Raw genomic sequence first — 16,119 nt, 5'->3', positions numbered from 1 at the left:
GGAACACGTTGTAGAAAACAGTGCATATAACATTGTCTTCAAAATCTTTCCAGAATCAGTAATAAAAATTAGTATTGAAATATTCTGCCTTAAGCACTCATATTTCACCTCAAAGCCAATGCCTTTTTTTTTTTTTTTTTTTTTTTTTTTGACACAGTCTCACTTTGTTACCCAGTCTGGAGTGCAGTGACGTGATCTCTTCTTACTGCAACTTCCATCTCCTGGGTTCAAGTGATTCTCCTGCCTCAGCCCCCCAAGCAACTGGGACTACAGGCATGTGCCACCACACCCAGCTAATTTTTGTGGGATATATAAAAAATTTAAGGACTGAGATACATGTGCAGAACATGTAGGTTTGTTACCTAGGTATACACGTGCCATGGTGGTTTGCTGCACCCATCAACCCATCATATACATTAGGTATTTCTCCTAATGCTATCCCTCCCCTAGCCCCCTACCCCCCAACAGGCCCCGGTGTGTGATGTTCCCCTACCTGTGTCCATGTGTTCTCATTGTTTAAATCACACTTATGAGTGAGAACATGCAGTGTTTCGTTTTCTGTTCCTGTGTTAGTCTGCTGAGAATGATGGTTTACAGCTTCATCCATGTCCCTGCAAAGGACATGAATTCATCCTTTTTTATGGCTGCATAGTATTCCATGGTGTATATGTGCCACATTTTCTTTATCCAGCCTATCATTGATGGGCATTTGGATTGGTTCCAAGTCTTTGCTATTGTGAATAGTACTGCGATAAACTTAAGTGTGCTTGTGTCTTCATAGTAGAATGACTTATAATCCTTTGGGTATATACCCAGTAATGGGATTGCTAGGTCAAATGGTATTTCTGTTTCTAGATTCTTGAGGAATTGCCACACTGTCTTCCACAATGGTTGAACTAATTTACACTCCCAACAGTGTAAAAATGTTCCTATTTCTCTGCATCCTTGCCAGCATCTGTTGTTTCCTGACTTTTTAATGATCACAATTCTAACTGGCATGAGATAATATCTGATTGTGGCTTTGATTTGCATTTCTCTAATGACCAGGGATGATGAGCTTTTCTTCATATGTTTGTTAGCCACATAAATATCTTCTTTTGAGAAGTGTCTGTTCATATCTTTCTCCAACTTTTTGATGGGGTTGTTTTTTTCTTGTAAATTTAAACAAGTTCCTTGTAGATTCTGGATATTAGCCCTTTGTCATATGGATAGATTGAAAAATTTTCTCCCATTTTGTAGGTTGACTGTTCACTCTGATGATAGTTTCTTTTGCTGTGCAGAAGCTCTTTAGTTTAATTAGATCCCATTTGTCAATTTTGGCTTTTGTTGCTATTGCTTTTGGTGTTTTAGTCATGAAGTCTTTGCCCATGTCTATGTCTTGAATGGTATTGTGTAGGTTTTCTTCTAGGGTTTTTATGGTTTTAGGCCTTATAATTAAGTCTTTAATCCATCTTGAGTTAATTTTTGTATAAGGTGTAAGGAAGAGGTCCAGTTTCAGTTTTATGCATATGGCTAGCCAGTTTTCCCAACACCATTTATAAAATAGGGAATCTTTCCCCATTGCTTGTTTTTGTCAGGTTTGTCAAAGATTAGATGGTTGTTGATGTGTGGTGTTATTTCTGAGGCCTCTGTTCTGTTTAATTGGTCTATATATCTGTTTTGGTACCAGTACCATGCTGTGTTGGTTACTGTAGCCTTGTAGTATAGTTTGAATTCATGTAGCATGATGCCTCCAGCTTTGTTCTTTTTGCTTAGGATTGTCTTGGCTATACGGGCTCTTTTTTGATTCCATATGAAATTTAAAGTAGTTTTTTCCAATTCTGTGAAGAAAGTCAATGGTAGCTTGATGGAGATAGCATTGAATCTATAAATTACTTTGGGCAGTATGGCCATTTCCACAATATTGATTCTTCCTATCCATGAGCATGGAATGTTTTTCCATTTGTTTGTGTCCACTCTTATTTCCTGGAGCAATGGTTTGTAGTTCTCCTTGAAAAGGTCCTTCACATCCCTTGTAAGTTGTATTCCTAGGTATTTTATTCTCTTTGTAGCAATTGTGAATGGGAGTTCACTCATGATTTGGCTCTCTGTTTGTATATTATTCATGTATAGGAATGCTTGTGATTTTTGCACATTGATTTTGTATCCTGAGACTTTGCTGAAGTTGCTTATCAGCTTAAGGAGATTTGGGGCTGAGACGATGGGGTTTTCTAAATATACAATCATGTCATCTGCAAACAGAGACAATTTGACTTCATCTTTTCCTATTTGAATACCCTTTATTTCTTTCTCTTGCCTGATTGTTCTGGCTAGAACTTCCAATTCTATGCTGAATAGGAGTGGTGAGAGAGAGCATCCTTGTCTTGTGCTGGTTTTCAAAGGGAATGCTTCCAGCTTTTGCCCATTCAATGTGATATTGGTTGTGGGTTTGTCATAAATAGCTCTTATTATTTTGAGATACATTCCATCAATACCTATCTTATTGAGAGTTTTTAGCATGAAGGGGTGCTGAATGTTTTCAAAGGTAAGCCTTTTCTGTATCTATTGAGACAATCATGTGGTTTTTGTCATTGGTTCTGTTTATGTGATGGGTTCTGTTTGTGTTCTGTTTATCTGATTACATGTTTATCTGTTTATCTATTGGTTCTGTTTATGTTCTGTTTATCTGATTACATTTATTGATTTGCATATGTTGAATCAAACTTACATCCAAGGGGTGAAGCTGACTTGATCTGGCTATGGCATCTGTCACCCCATTGATCACCAGGCTTGGTTCAGCTGATCTGACTGGCTAGGCGGGTGTCCCCTTCCTCCCTCACTGCTCCATGTATGTCCCTCCCAAAGCTGTGCACTCAGTCAAAGAGGACGACCATCCCGGATAGAGGAGGACTGGTCTTTGGTCAAGGGTATAGGAGTAGCTGCACTCCCTTGCTAGATAGACCCCCCAAACAGTTCTCAAAACAAAATTTTTAACTAGCCAGATGTGGTGGCATACAGCTGTATCCCACCCACTGAGGAGGCTGAGGCAAGAGGATCACTTGAGCCCTCTTGCCTCAGAGTTCACGGTTACAGTAAGCTATGATTGTACCACCACACTCCAAACTGGGCAACAGAGCAAGACTCTGTCTTAAATAAATAAACAAGAAAAATAAAATTTTTAATTGCTAAAAAAAAATAAGGAAGATTTAAATAAATGGAGACATATTCTCTGTTCATTAATTTGAATGTTCATAATTTGGAAGACTTGATGTTGTTAAGGTAAGAATTTTCCCCTAATTGATCTATAGCTTCAGTGCAATCCCAGTCGTAAATCCCAGCAGGCTTTTTCATAGAAATTGACAAGTTGATTCTAAAATGTGTATAGAAATAAAGAAGACGTAGACTGGTCAAAACAACCTTGTAAAAGAAAAATAAAGCTGAAGGACTTACAATTCTGACCTTAAGACTTACTATAAAGTAATCAAGACAATGTATTACTGGCTTAAGCATAAATAAATAGATCAGTAGAACCAAATATAAAATCTGGATATAGACCCACACATACATAGTCCATTGATTTGCAACAGACCCCAAAGCAATTCAATGAGGAAAGTATTTTCAACAAATGGTTCTAGAACATCTGGACAGCTATAAGAAAAAGAGTAAACCTGAACTCTTCACACTGTACACAAAAATGAATTTCATATATATATTACAAACTTAAATATAAAAGCTAAAACTATAAAGCTCTTAGAATAAAATGTAAAAGACTATTTTCACAACTAGGAGTAGACAAAAATTTGTTAGGACACAGAAATCAATAGCGATAAAATGGTTTTAATTGGTAAATTAGACTTAAAAATTAAAGACCTCTGCTCATTGAAAATGTTAAGAATATGAATAGACAAGCCACAGATTGGAAGAAAATATTCATGAAACATTTATCTGATACAAAAAAACTTTTAAGTGAAAATAGAAAGGTTTTTTGTAACTCAACAGTAAAAAGAAAAACAATCCAAGAAAAAATGGGCAAAATATTTGAACAGACACTTTTACAAACGAAATTTATTTTAAAATTTAAAATTGTCTGATAAACACAAGAAAATTGTTTAATATCATTAGTCATCAAAGAAGTAGAAATTGAAACTACAATAAGAAACCACTACACACCTACTAGAATGACTAAAATTAAAAAGACAACTGACAATATTTGTTAGAATGTGAAGCAAATAGAACTCATATACACTACTGGTAGGAATCTGAAATAACACAACCACTTTAGGAAAAGGTTTCTGTTTCATTTAAAGTTAAATACACATATATCCTTTGACTCTGCTATTCTATCCTAGGTATTTTACTATTTGTAGAAAGGAAAACATACCCACAAAAAGACTTGTGCAAGAATGTTCTTAACAGCCTTATTTACAACACCTAAAACTAAAAACAATCCATTATCTATAAACAGAAGGATGAATAAGCAAATTGTTATATATTCATACCATGGGACATGTCTCTGCAAGAAAAAGAGAATGAATTACTAATAAATGCAATAACATCAATGAAACTCACAGACATGCTGGGCAAAAGAAACCTGATACAAAAGAAAATATATTTAATGATTCCATGTGTATGAAATTCTAGAACAGACAAAACCAATCCGTGGTGAAAAAGTTTAGAAAAGTGATTAGCTGGATGGTGGGAAAGAGGGAAACTGAGAAAAAAGAGGAGGGAACTTTCTGAGGTGATGGGGGTGTTCTAAATTTTATGATGTGGGTTACACAAATGTACATATTGTCCAAATTACATAGTTATTATTTGGGTATCTCACTAGAGGTGAAAGTTACCTTTTAAAAATGAGTGTGATGTGGGTAGTGGCTGAAAGTATAGATTAAACAAAATGGCAGAATGTTGATAATTGTCAAACCTGAGTCATGGGTGCAAGGATATTTATTATACTTGGTTTGCTTTGTAAATGTTTGAAATTTTCTACAATAGAGTTTGTTTAAACTGGTAGAAATGAATTAAAGGTTAATATGCACTGAATTCTAATTGCAATAATCTTCTATTTTAACTAAAACTGTGAGAACTGGCATAACCACACAGTTTTTGCTAGGCAGAAAATTGAGTGCTAAACAATTAAGAAACCATTGTTTTGTTCATTTATGCCCTTGGGAGAAGGAAGAGCAGGGTGAAGAATGAAACAGAATAATGTTAGTCTGCAGCAATCAGACCATGCTATTTCGACTATTCACCTTCTCAAGAGGATAGTGATATTCAGCCAAGATATTACCAAACCTAGTTATTTGTTCATTAAACTCACTTCAGAGCAATGCCCTAAGTGTATAATTAATAAATGTTAATTTATGTTAATGATAATGTTGCACGTGAATTTTTTAACTTTTTTCTCAATTTAAAATATTCGAGAAGCAAGAGTCAAGCATTCTGCTAATAAGCCTGCATTTTTCTTTCATTATTCTCTTTCTTCTTTCTCTTCCCTGCTGATTTCTACTTCTAACTTTTGCAATGCAAGCATTACGGTCCCCAAGAGCTGAATTTGGTTCCACAGAAATTACCAAGTAGAATATCTGCAGTTTTATTGAACGACACTGTTTATTCAACAGGTACCAATGTTAAGTTAGAAGGAAAACAAAAATTGTGTGATGCCCTAAGTGGCAAGTGGCAGCTTCTCTGAGTGCTAATCGCATTCATCTACCTCACAACCAAAGTGGTCAAATACGAGAGGGGGAAAAATTACAATGAGCCAAAAAAACTCTCCTAACATAACGATTCAGAGTCCCAGAGCAAAGGTCAAAGTGATATGCACACTCCAAATCTGGATCTGTAGGGTCAAAGCCAGACCAAGCAGCCTACTAACTGGGCCACCTATTAGTAGGAAGACCTGAGGAGCCTCAGAAGAGTCAAGGTGGCTGGACTCAGAACTCACTAGGAAACTACAGCTCCCCTTTGAGAGGTGACAACATGCCAGCAGCCCTCGCTGGTTCTTGGCGCTTTCCCGGCCTGGGCTGTGGAAGCCTGTTCTTTCGCTTTTTGCAATAAATCTTGCTGCTGCTCACCCTTTGGGTGGGCGCCACCTCTATGAGCTGTAACACTCACCACAAAGGTCTGCAGCTTCACTCCTGAAGCCAGCGAGACCACAAGCCCACCGGGAGGGACGAACAACTCCGGACGGGCCACCTTTATGAACTGTAACACAGCGAAGGTCTGCAGCTTCACTCCTAAAGCCAGCAAGACCACGAACCCACCAGAAGGAACGAACAACTTCAGACACACCGCCTTTAAGAGCTGTAACACTCACCGCGCAAGTCTGCAGCTTCACTTGTGAAGTCACCAAGACCACGAACCCACCAGAAGGAAGAAACTCCGGACACATCTGAACATCTGAAGGAACGAACTCCGGACACACCATCTCTAAGAATGGTAACACTCACGGTGAGGGTCCACGGCTTCATTCTTGAAGTCAGTGAGACCAAGAACCCACCAATTCTGGACACACCTTCATTCTCCCAACCACTGCATGAAAAGGGACTCAATGTGAAGAAAAAAAATAGACACTGTACTCATTCAATAAGTATTTATTAAACACTCACTGTCTGTCATGTGCTGATGTAGGCACCAGGGATACAGGAAGGACCAACAAGGGCTGAGTCTTTGTCACCATAGGGAACAGCTTCATCAAGGAAGAAGTGCAGGATGATCTGGGGTGTGTAATACAGCATGTATTTGAGGTTATATTACCTGTGTTGAGACCCAGGTTGGAAGCCAAGAAAAAATGTCCAGAAAAAGTAACATTTAAACTGAAACCTGGAGTACGAGGAGGAGATAGCAAGTCAACTTACTATCTTAACTATTTTTAAGTGTACAGTTCAGTGGTATTAAGTACATTCATACTCTTATGTAATCACCAGCACCCTCCATCTCCAGAACTATTTTCATCTTTTAAAATTAAAACCTTATACCCATTAAACAATAACTCCCCATTCTGTTCTCTCCGAAGCGCTGAACCACCTTCTGTCTCTAATATTTTGACTACTATAAGTACCTCATATAAATGGAATCATACAATATTTGTCCTTTTTTGTCTGGATTATTTTACTCAGTATAAAGTCTTTAAGGTTCATCCATGTCATAGTGTTTGTCAGAATTTCCTTCCTTTTTATACAAAAATAATTTTCCATTGTGTGGATATACCACATTTTGCTTATCCATGCATGTATCAGTGGACACTTGAGTTGCCTCCGTGGTTTAGCTATTGTGAATGGTGCTGCTGTGAATATGGTGCACAAATGTGTCTTTGAGATCCCACTTTCAGTTCTTGTAACACCCAGAAGTGGAATTTCAGGATCATATGGTAATTCTACTTTTAACTTTTCTTTCTCTTTTTTTCTTTATTAAGACTTTCAGATAAAACTATTTTTAACTCTGGGAAACCACTATGCTGTTTTCTATAGCAGTTGTATCATTTTACATTCCCACCAACCATCCACAAGGGCTCCAATTTCTCCATGTCCTTTTCAACACTTATTTTCTGTTTGTACTACTATTTTGGTAGTAGCCATTCTAGTAAGTATGAGGTGGTATCTCATAGTTTTAATTTGCTTGCATTTCCCCAATGATTAGTGATGTTGAGCATCTTTTCATGTGCTTATTGGCCATTTGTATATCTTCTTTGGAGAAATGTCTATTCAAGTCCTTTGCCCATTTTTGAATCAGGTTGTTTGGCATTTATTCTTGAGTCTTAAGAGTTGCCTATATATTCTGGCCATTAATCCCGTATCAGATACATGATTAGCAAATATTTTCTCCCATTCTGTGTGTTGTCTTTTTCATGAAGTCCAATTTGTCTGTTTTTTCTCGTTTCCTTATGCTTTTGTTGTCATATCCAAGCAATCATTGGCAAATCCAATTTTGTGAAGTGTTTTCCATATGTTTTCCTCTTAAGAGTTTCATAATTTTAGCTCTTGTATTTAGGTAGCAGACCCAATTTGGAGTTAATTTTGTATATGGTGTTAGCTAAGGATCCAGCTTTATTCTTTTGGATGTGGACATCCAGTTTTCCCAATACCACTTGTTGAAAAGACTGTCTTTGCCTCAATTGAAGAGTCTTAGCACCAGTGTTGAAAATCATTTGACCGTTTAAGTGAAGATATATTCCTGAACTCCCTAGTCTGTCCCATTGGTCTGTATGTATGTCTTTATGCCACCACTACACTGTTTTGATTAGTGTAGCTTTGTGGCAAGTTTTGAAAATCAGTAAGTGTGAATCCTCCAGTTTTGCTCTTTTACAGGGTTGTTTTGGTGATTTTGGTCCCTTGATATTCCATGTTCATTTTATTTTAATTTTTTTTTTTTAGACAAACTCTGACTCTGTTGCCAAGGCTGCAGTGCAGTGATGCGATCTTGGCTCACGGCAGCCTCAACCTCCTGAGCTGAAGTGATCCTTCTGTCTCAGCCTCCCAAAGTGTAGAGATTACAGGTATGAGCCACCATGCCATATTAATTTTAGAATGGGTTTTTCTATTTCTGCAAAAAAAAACTCATTGGAGTTTTGTCAGGGATTGCATTAAATACATAGAACACTTGGGCCAGTATTGACATCTTGATGATATTAAGCCTGCCAACCCATGAGCATGGTGTCTTTCCATTTGTTTACATCTTCTCTAATTTCTCTCAGAAATATTTTCTAGTTTTTATTGTTTTTTCACGTGTCTTTTACCTTCTTGGTTAATTCCTAAATAATCTATTCTTGTTGATACTATTTTAAACGGAATTACTTACTTAATCTCCTTTTCAGACTGGTTTTTGGGGTTCTTTGAGACAGAGTCCCACTCTGTTTTCCAGGCTGGAGTGCAATGACATGATCACGGCTTACTGCAGCCCAACCAATCTTCCCACCTCATCCTCCCGGGTAGTTGGGATTACAGGCACACACCACAACATCCTGCTAACTTTAGCAGTTTTTTGTACAGACAGGGTTTCACCATGTTGCCGAGGCTGGTCTTGAACTCCTGAGATTAAGTGATCCACCTACCTCAGCTTCCCAAAGTGCTGGGATTACAGGTGTGATCCACAGTGCCCAGCCCAGACAGTTTATTATTAATGTGTAGAAGTGCAGCTGGTTTTTATTAATTTTGTATCCTACTATTTTGCTTAATTTATTTATTTGTTCTAATAGTTTCCTTGTAGAATCTTTAGGTTTTTCATATTATCTGTGAGCAGAAATATAATAGAAGATAAACATCATTTGTGAGCATAAACAATTTTAATTATTCCTTTCTAATTAGGATGCCTTTCGTTAGATGCCTTTGTCTTACCTAATCGCTGTTGCTAAAACTTCCAGCACTATGTTGAATAGAAGTAGTAAAAGTGGGCGTCCATACCTTCTTTTTGATCTTAGAGGAAACACTTTCAGTCTTTTACCATTGATTATGATGTTCTGTATGAGTTTTCATATGGCTTCTATTATGTTAAGGTAGTTTCTCTCTATTCCTAGCATGTTGAGTGTTTTTATCATGAAAGTGTGTTGAATTTTGTCATATGCTTTTCTGTAATAATTGAAATGATCATGTGTTTCTTTTCCTTCATTCTGTTAATGTTATGTATTACAGTGGTGAATTTTCATCTGTTAAGGCATCCTTGCATTCCAAGAATGTATCCCCCTTGGTCATGGTATAATCCATTTATTATGCTGCTGGGTTTAGTTTGCTAGTATTTTGTTGAGGTTTTTTGCATCGATGTTCATAAGGAACATTGGTCTACAGTTTCTTTTCCTGTGGAGTCTTTGACTTTTGTATCAGGGTAATGCTGACCTCACTGAATAAGTAAGGAAGTGTTCCTTTCTCTTCAATTTTCTGAAAGGGTTTGAGAAGGACTGATATTAGTTTTTCTTTAAATTTTTGGTAAAATTTGCAGGGGAAGCCATAGGTCCAGGCCTTTTCTTGGTTGGGGGGCTGATTATTACATACCAATCTATTAGTTTCAGGTCTATTCAGGTTTTCTGTATTTTTGTGGTTTAGTCTTGGTAGGTTTTGGTGTTTCTAGGAATTTGTCCATTTCATCTAGGTTATCAAATCTGTTAGCATACAATTGTTCATAGTACTCTCTTATAATCATTTTTATTTCTGTAGAAACAGTAGTAATGTCCCACTTTCATTTCTGATTTTAGTAATCTGACTCCTTTTTTTCTTAGTCCATCTAGGTAAAGTTTCATCAATTTTGTTGATCTTTCCAAAGAAACAGATTTTAATTTCATTATATATATGTGTGTGTGTGTGTGTGTGTATATATATGTTTTTTGATACAGAGTCTATCTCTGTCAACCAAGCTGGAGTGCAGTGGCATGATCTTGACTCACTGCAACCTCCACATCCCAGGCTCAAGCCATCCTCCCACCTCAGCCCCCTGAGTAGCTGGGACTAAAGGCACACAACACCATGCCTGACTAATTTTTGTATTTTTTGTAGAGACGGGGTTTCACCATGTTGACCAGGCTGGTCTTGAACTCCTGGGTCCAAATGATCCACCTGCCTCGGCCTCCCAATGTGCTGGAATTACAGACATGAGCCACCATGTCCAGCCTGACTTTATTAATTTTTCTATTATTTTTCTATTCTCTGTTTCATTTTTCTCTGCTCTAATCTTTATTATTTCCTTCCTTCAACTGACTTTGGGTTTAATTGGTTTTTCTTTTCCTAGTTCCTTAAATGGTAAAGTTAGGTTGTTGACTTAGGATTACCTTGCTTTCTTTTGTTTGTTTTGTTTTGTTTGTTTGTTTTGTTTTGAGTCAGGGTCTGTCACCTAGGCTGGAGTGCAGTGGCATGATCAAAGCTCACTGCAGCCTCAAACTCTTGGGCTCAAGTGATTCTCCCATCTCAGCCTCCTGATAGCTAGGACTACTGGCATTGATGACCACACCTGGCTAATTTTTGGTTTGGGGTTTATGGTTTTGTTTTTGTTTTTGTATAGATAGGTTCTTGCTATGTTGCCCAGGCTGGTCTCAAACTCCTGGCCTCAAGCAACCCTCCTGCCTCAGCTTCCCAAAGTATTTTTGTATTACAGGCATAAATCACCACACCTGGCCTACCTTGCTTTTTATTGTAAGCATTTACAACTATAATTTTCCTCCTTAGCACTGTTTTTACTGTGTCCCAAAGATTTCGGTATATAGTGTTTTTTCATTCATCCCTGAGCATTTTCAAATTTCCTTGTGATTTTTTCTTTGATCCATTGGTTGTTTAATTTCCACAGATTTGTAAATTTTCCAGTTTTCCATCTGTTGTTGCTTTCTAGCTTTACCCTATCATGGATAGAGAAGACACTTTGTATGACATCTATCTTTTTAAACCTACTGAGACTTCACTTGTGGCCTAACATATGGTCTATCCTTCCAGTGTCCCTTGAGAAGAATGCTTATGCTCCTGTTTTGAGGTACAGTGCCATATATATGTATATCTATCTCACTCTTATCATTTGGCTGACTGGTCTATCCATTATTCAGAGGGGGAATATTGACGTTTCCAACCATTATTGTAGAACTATTTCTCGCTTTGAGTCTGTCAATTTTTGCTTCTTATACTTTGTCACTGGTTGTATAAATGCTTATCATTGTTATATCTTCTTGCTGTATTGAACCTTTTTATTGATATACACTGTCTTTGTCTCGAGTAACATTTTTTATTTAGTCTATTTTGTCTGATATTAGTATAGCCACCCCTGCTCTCTTTTAATTACTATTTGCATGGAATAACCTTTTCTGTCCTTTTGCTTTCAATCTTTTTGTGTCTTTGGATCCAAGGTGAGTCTCTTGTAAGCAGTATATAGTTAAATCCTTATGGCTTAAAGATAATTCATTTCCATTTAAAGTAATTGCTCATAAGGAGGGACTTCTGTCAATTTGCTATTTGCTTTCTATATGCCTTATAGCTTTTTTATGCATTTCATGCATTACTATCTTCTTTTCTGTTCAGTTCATTTTTGTAGTGAAATCTTTAAATTCCTTTCTCATTTCCTTTTGTGTATATCCTTTAGCTATTTTTTCTGTGGTTACCATGCAAATCACATTTAACGTCATAAAGTTATAACACTCTAATTTGAATTTATACTAGATTAACTTTAATAACATACAGAAACTCTACTTCTGTAACAGCTCTATCCATTTTAAATTTTTTTTTTTTTTTCCTTTTGTGTAATTAGCTATTTTTTTTTGTTTTTTTACCATGCAAATCTTTAACGTCATAAAGTTTTAACACTCTATTATTTTTTTTTTTTATTTTATTTTTTTTTTTTTTTTTTTTTATTTTATTTTTTTTTTTTTTTTTTATTCATTTTTTTTTTTTTTTTTTTTTTTTTTTTAATATTTTTTTTTTCTATCCCCATCCCTTTCCATTGTTTTTTTGTTTTTTTGGTTTTTTTTTGAGACGGAGTCTCGCTCTGTCGCCCAGGCTGGAGTGCAGTGGCCGGATCTCAGCTCACTGCAAGCTCTGCCTCCTGGGTTCACGCCATTCTCCGGCCTCAGCCTCCCGAGTAGCTGGGACTGCAGGCGCCCACCACCTCGCCCGGCTAGTTTTTTGCATTTTTTAGTAGAGACGGGGTTTCACCGTGTTAGCCAGGATGGTCTCGATCTCATGACCTCGTGATCCGCCCGTCTCGGCCTCCCAAAGTGCTGGGATTACAGGCTTGAGCCACCGCACCCGGCCCCCCTTTCCATTGTTGATGTTGCAAAATTACATCTTCATTAGTGTGGGCCCAAAAACATACATTAAAAATTTTTAATGAATAAATCTCTTAAACTATGTAGGAAACAAAATGTGGAGTTACAAACCAAATTACAATAATACTTTTAGAGTAATCATTGGTTTTTTAATGTATTAGTCTCTTAAATCATGTAGAAAGCAAAAAGTAAAATTACACATCATTGTTACAATAATAGTGGCTTTTATAATTGCTCATGTATTTACCTTAACTGAAATCTTTATTACTTCATATGGCTTCATGTTACTATCTAGTCATCTGATTTCGACCTGCAGGACTCTTTTAGCATTTCTTGCAGGACAGATCTAATGGTAGTGAACTGCCTCTGCTTTTGTTTATCTGGGAGTGTCTTAATTTCTTACTCACTTTTGAAGGGCAGTTTTACCAGATATAGGATTCTTGGTTGCCAGTTTTATCCTTTTAGCACTTTAAATATATTAGTCCATTCTGTTCTGTTCTCAAAAGCTTCTGATGAGAAATATGCTAGTAATCTTATTGAAGATTAGCCTTTTTATGCAACAAGTCAACTTTCTCTTTCTGCTTTCAGAATTCTCTTTGTATTTGTGTGTGTGCTGCATTTTATTACATAAAAGTACAATTAGTAATATACTAATTTAATTAATTTTAACATAATTTTAACTAGAATTAAGAATGTTTTTCTCTCATGATAATGTAGAAGAATATTACTCTGAAAACCCACCTAATGTATCACTAAATAACCACAAAGAGCCTTTTTAAGATATTCATCATGCATTTTACATTTTAATGTCATTACTCCCCCATAGAAAAGGTCATAAATAATGCCCACCTAATAAAAAAGAATCGGTCATATCTTTAATGCAGAAACAATTTATTGCATGCTTTCACATGTAAACACAATAGGAATGAAGAAACAGCATGAAGTAATTTTAGAGTTGAATTATATCATTATTCAATTTTTTTAAAAAATAGCAGATTTTTCAAAAAAGTATACTTTAAATGTAATCATAACTCTTCAAAAAATATTCTACTCCTTTTTAAGTTATATACAAATAATTTGTCTACCAACTTTAGTTTTGGATTATTTTCTCTACTCAGTACTCTGATTTAGTGTAATGTCTGAACTGTCGGTGCCTTAGTTATTTCTACTGTGAATTCTCCAATATTTACATAGTTTACGGCATCTGCAAAATTATATTTTAATGTAAACTCTCTGGTATTTTTTTAGCTGTAGTTATTGAAAAAATGTTTTTCCAAATTTATTACATTTGTGGGGTTCTTCTTCAATATAAATTATTTGATGTTGAACAAAGTTTAAGCAACTGCTTTAGGCTTTTCCTGTAGTAAAAATATGTGCAATAAGATCTGTGATACAAGTAAAGGTGCTACAACCTTCTTTATATCTATAATGTTTGCCTTCAAAATACATACTTTTCTTCACTTTAAAAGCTTATATTGGGCCGGGCGCGGTGGCTCACACCTGTAATCCCAGCACTTTGGGAGGCTGAGGCGGGCGGATCACAGGTCAGGAGATCGAGACCACGGGGAAACCCCGTTTCTACTAAAAATACAAAAAATTAGCCAGGCACGGTGGCGGACTCCTGTAGTCCCAGCTACTCAGGAGGCTGAGGCAGGAGAATGGCGTGAACCCAGGAGGCGGAGCTTGCAGTGAGCCGAGATCGCGCCACTGCACTCCAGCCTGGGCGACACAGCGAGACTCCGTCTCAAAAAAAAAAATAAAAATAAAAAAATAAAAGCTTATATTTTCTGAAAAAAAATTTTTACACTAATTGCACTTATAATGCTTTCACTAAGTATGAACTCTCTGATATTAAGATGTAAACAGATATTAATGGTTTTTTTACATTCTTTTTGTTTGTAAATTTTTCTCAAGTATAAATGCTTTTCTGTGCAATAAGGTGTGAAGATTGGTTAAAAGTTTTGCCACATTCTTCACATTTGTAATAGTTTCCTCCACTATGAATTATCCAACCTACAATCAAGTGTGACAACCATTTAAAGGCTTGTCACGTTCTTCACATTTCTAGAATTTCTCATCAGTATGATTTATTTTGTTTAGAAAAGTTTGAAGTGTTGCCAAAAGCATTGTCACATCTTTCAGGTTTGTAGAATTTCTCTCCAGTATGAATTATCTTGTGTCTCTTATGAATTAAGGATTTGCTGAAGGATTTGCCACATTCTTCACACTTGGAGGGTTACTCTTTAGTATAAATTTTCTTGTGTTTAGTAAGGTTTGAGAATTGGTTAAGAGCTTTGCCATATTCTTCACATTTGTAGGGTTTCTCTCCAGTATGAATTATCTTATGTTTAGTAAGGCCTGAGGACCAGTTAAAGGCTTTGCCACATTCTTTACATTTGTAGGAATTGTCTTTAGTATAAATTATTTTATGTTGAATTAGGTGTGAAAGCAGGCAAAATGTTTGACACACTCTTTACATGTGAAAAATTCCTTTCTAGTATGTCTATTTGAATTTGAAATTTTATTTAAAAAACTTTCACACATTTATCACATTTAAATATTTTGCTCTGGTTAGTTGTCAAACACTGGTTAAGTTCGTTATGACCTTTTTTGTGCACCTCACACTCATCCAACTTTTATAGCTTTTCTTAACTGTAAATTCTAATATTCACATTTTCCATATCTTCTCAGTAAAACTTTTTGGAAAAAACTTCCATGTCCTACTCTGGCCAAAGGTCTTAGACAAAATAAAAACATATAACCAGGGGTTTGGCTACCAACCCCCGGTTGGTTTGGATTATCTCTTCATAATCCAGGGCTTTTTTTCTTTTTTTTTTTTTTTCTTTTTTCCTCCAGACAGGTGATCAGGTCTGGCTTAGAGACAGCAATATACCCAGGAAGACCAGGCTTCTGCAGTTCCCTAACATCACATTCCTACATAAATTCTGCTGTGCAGTGTCCACACATTGCCACTCCTCCAGAGATAATTCTATGGCCACATCCCTAAATGTCAATGATCTCATTTCTAGGTTTCCAGGGGGTCCTGGTGTCTTAGCTGTGGATCTCCCAATACCTGCAGGTCCCAGGGCAACAGAGGCTGGGCCTCTAGAAGCAGAAGAAACAGAGAAGTGAACACAAGACTGGGAGCTCTGGCTGCAGTGAGAGACAAAGGCCTGTGTTTGTCTTTTGACGGTTTGATTATAACATGTCTCAATGTGGCTATCTTTGAGTTCATCATACTTGGAGTTTGTTGAGCTCCTTGGATGTTTATATTCATGTATTTTATCAAACTTGAAAAGTTTTCAGCCATTGTTTCTTCCAAATATTCTCTCTGCTCCTTTCTCTCTCTCTTCCGCTAGAACTCCTACAATGTATATATTGGCCTGCTTGATATTGTCCCATGGGACTCCTAG

This window comes from Macaca thibetana, chromosome 11 (assembly GCF_024542745.1).
Source record: "Macaca thibetana thibetana isolate TM-01 chromosome 11, ASM2454274v1, whole genome shotgun sequence".
In the NCBI taxonomy this organism is placed as follows: Eukaryota; Metazoa; Chordata; class Mammalia; order Primates; family Cercopithecidae; genus Macaca; species Macaca thibetana.
Note: the sequence above shows the minus strand (reverse complement) of the source record.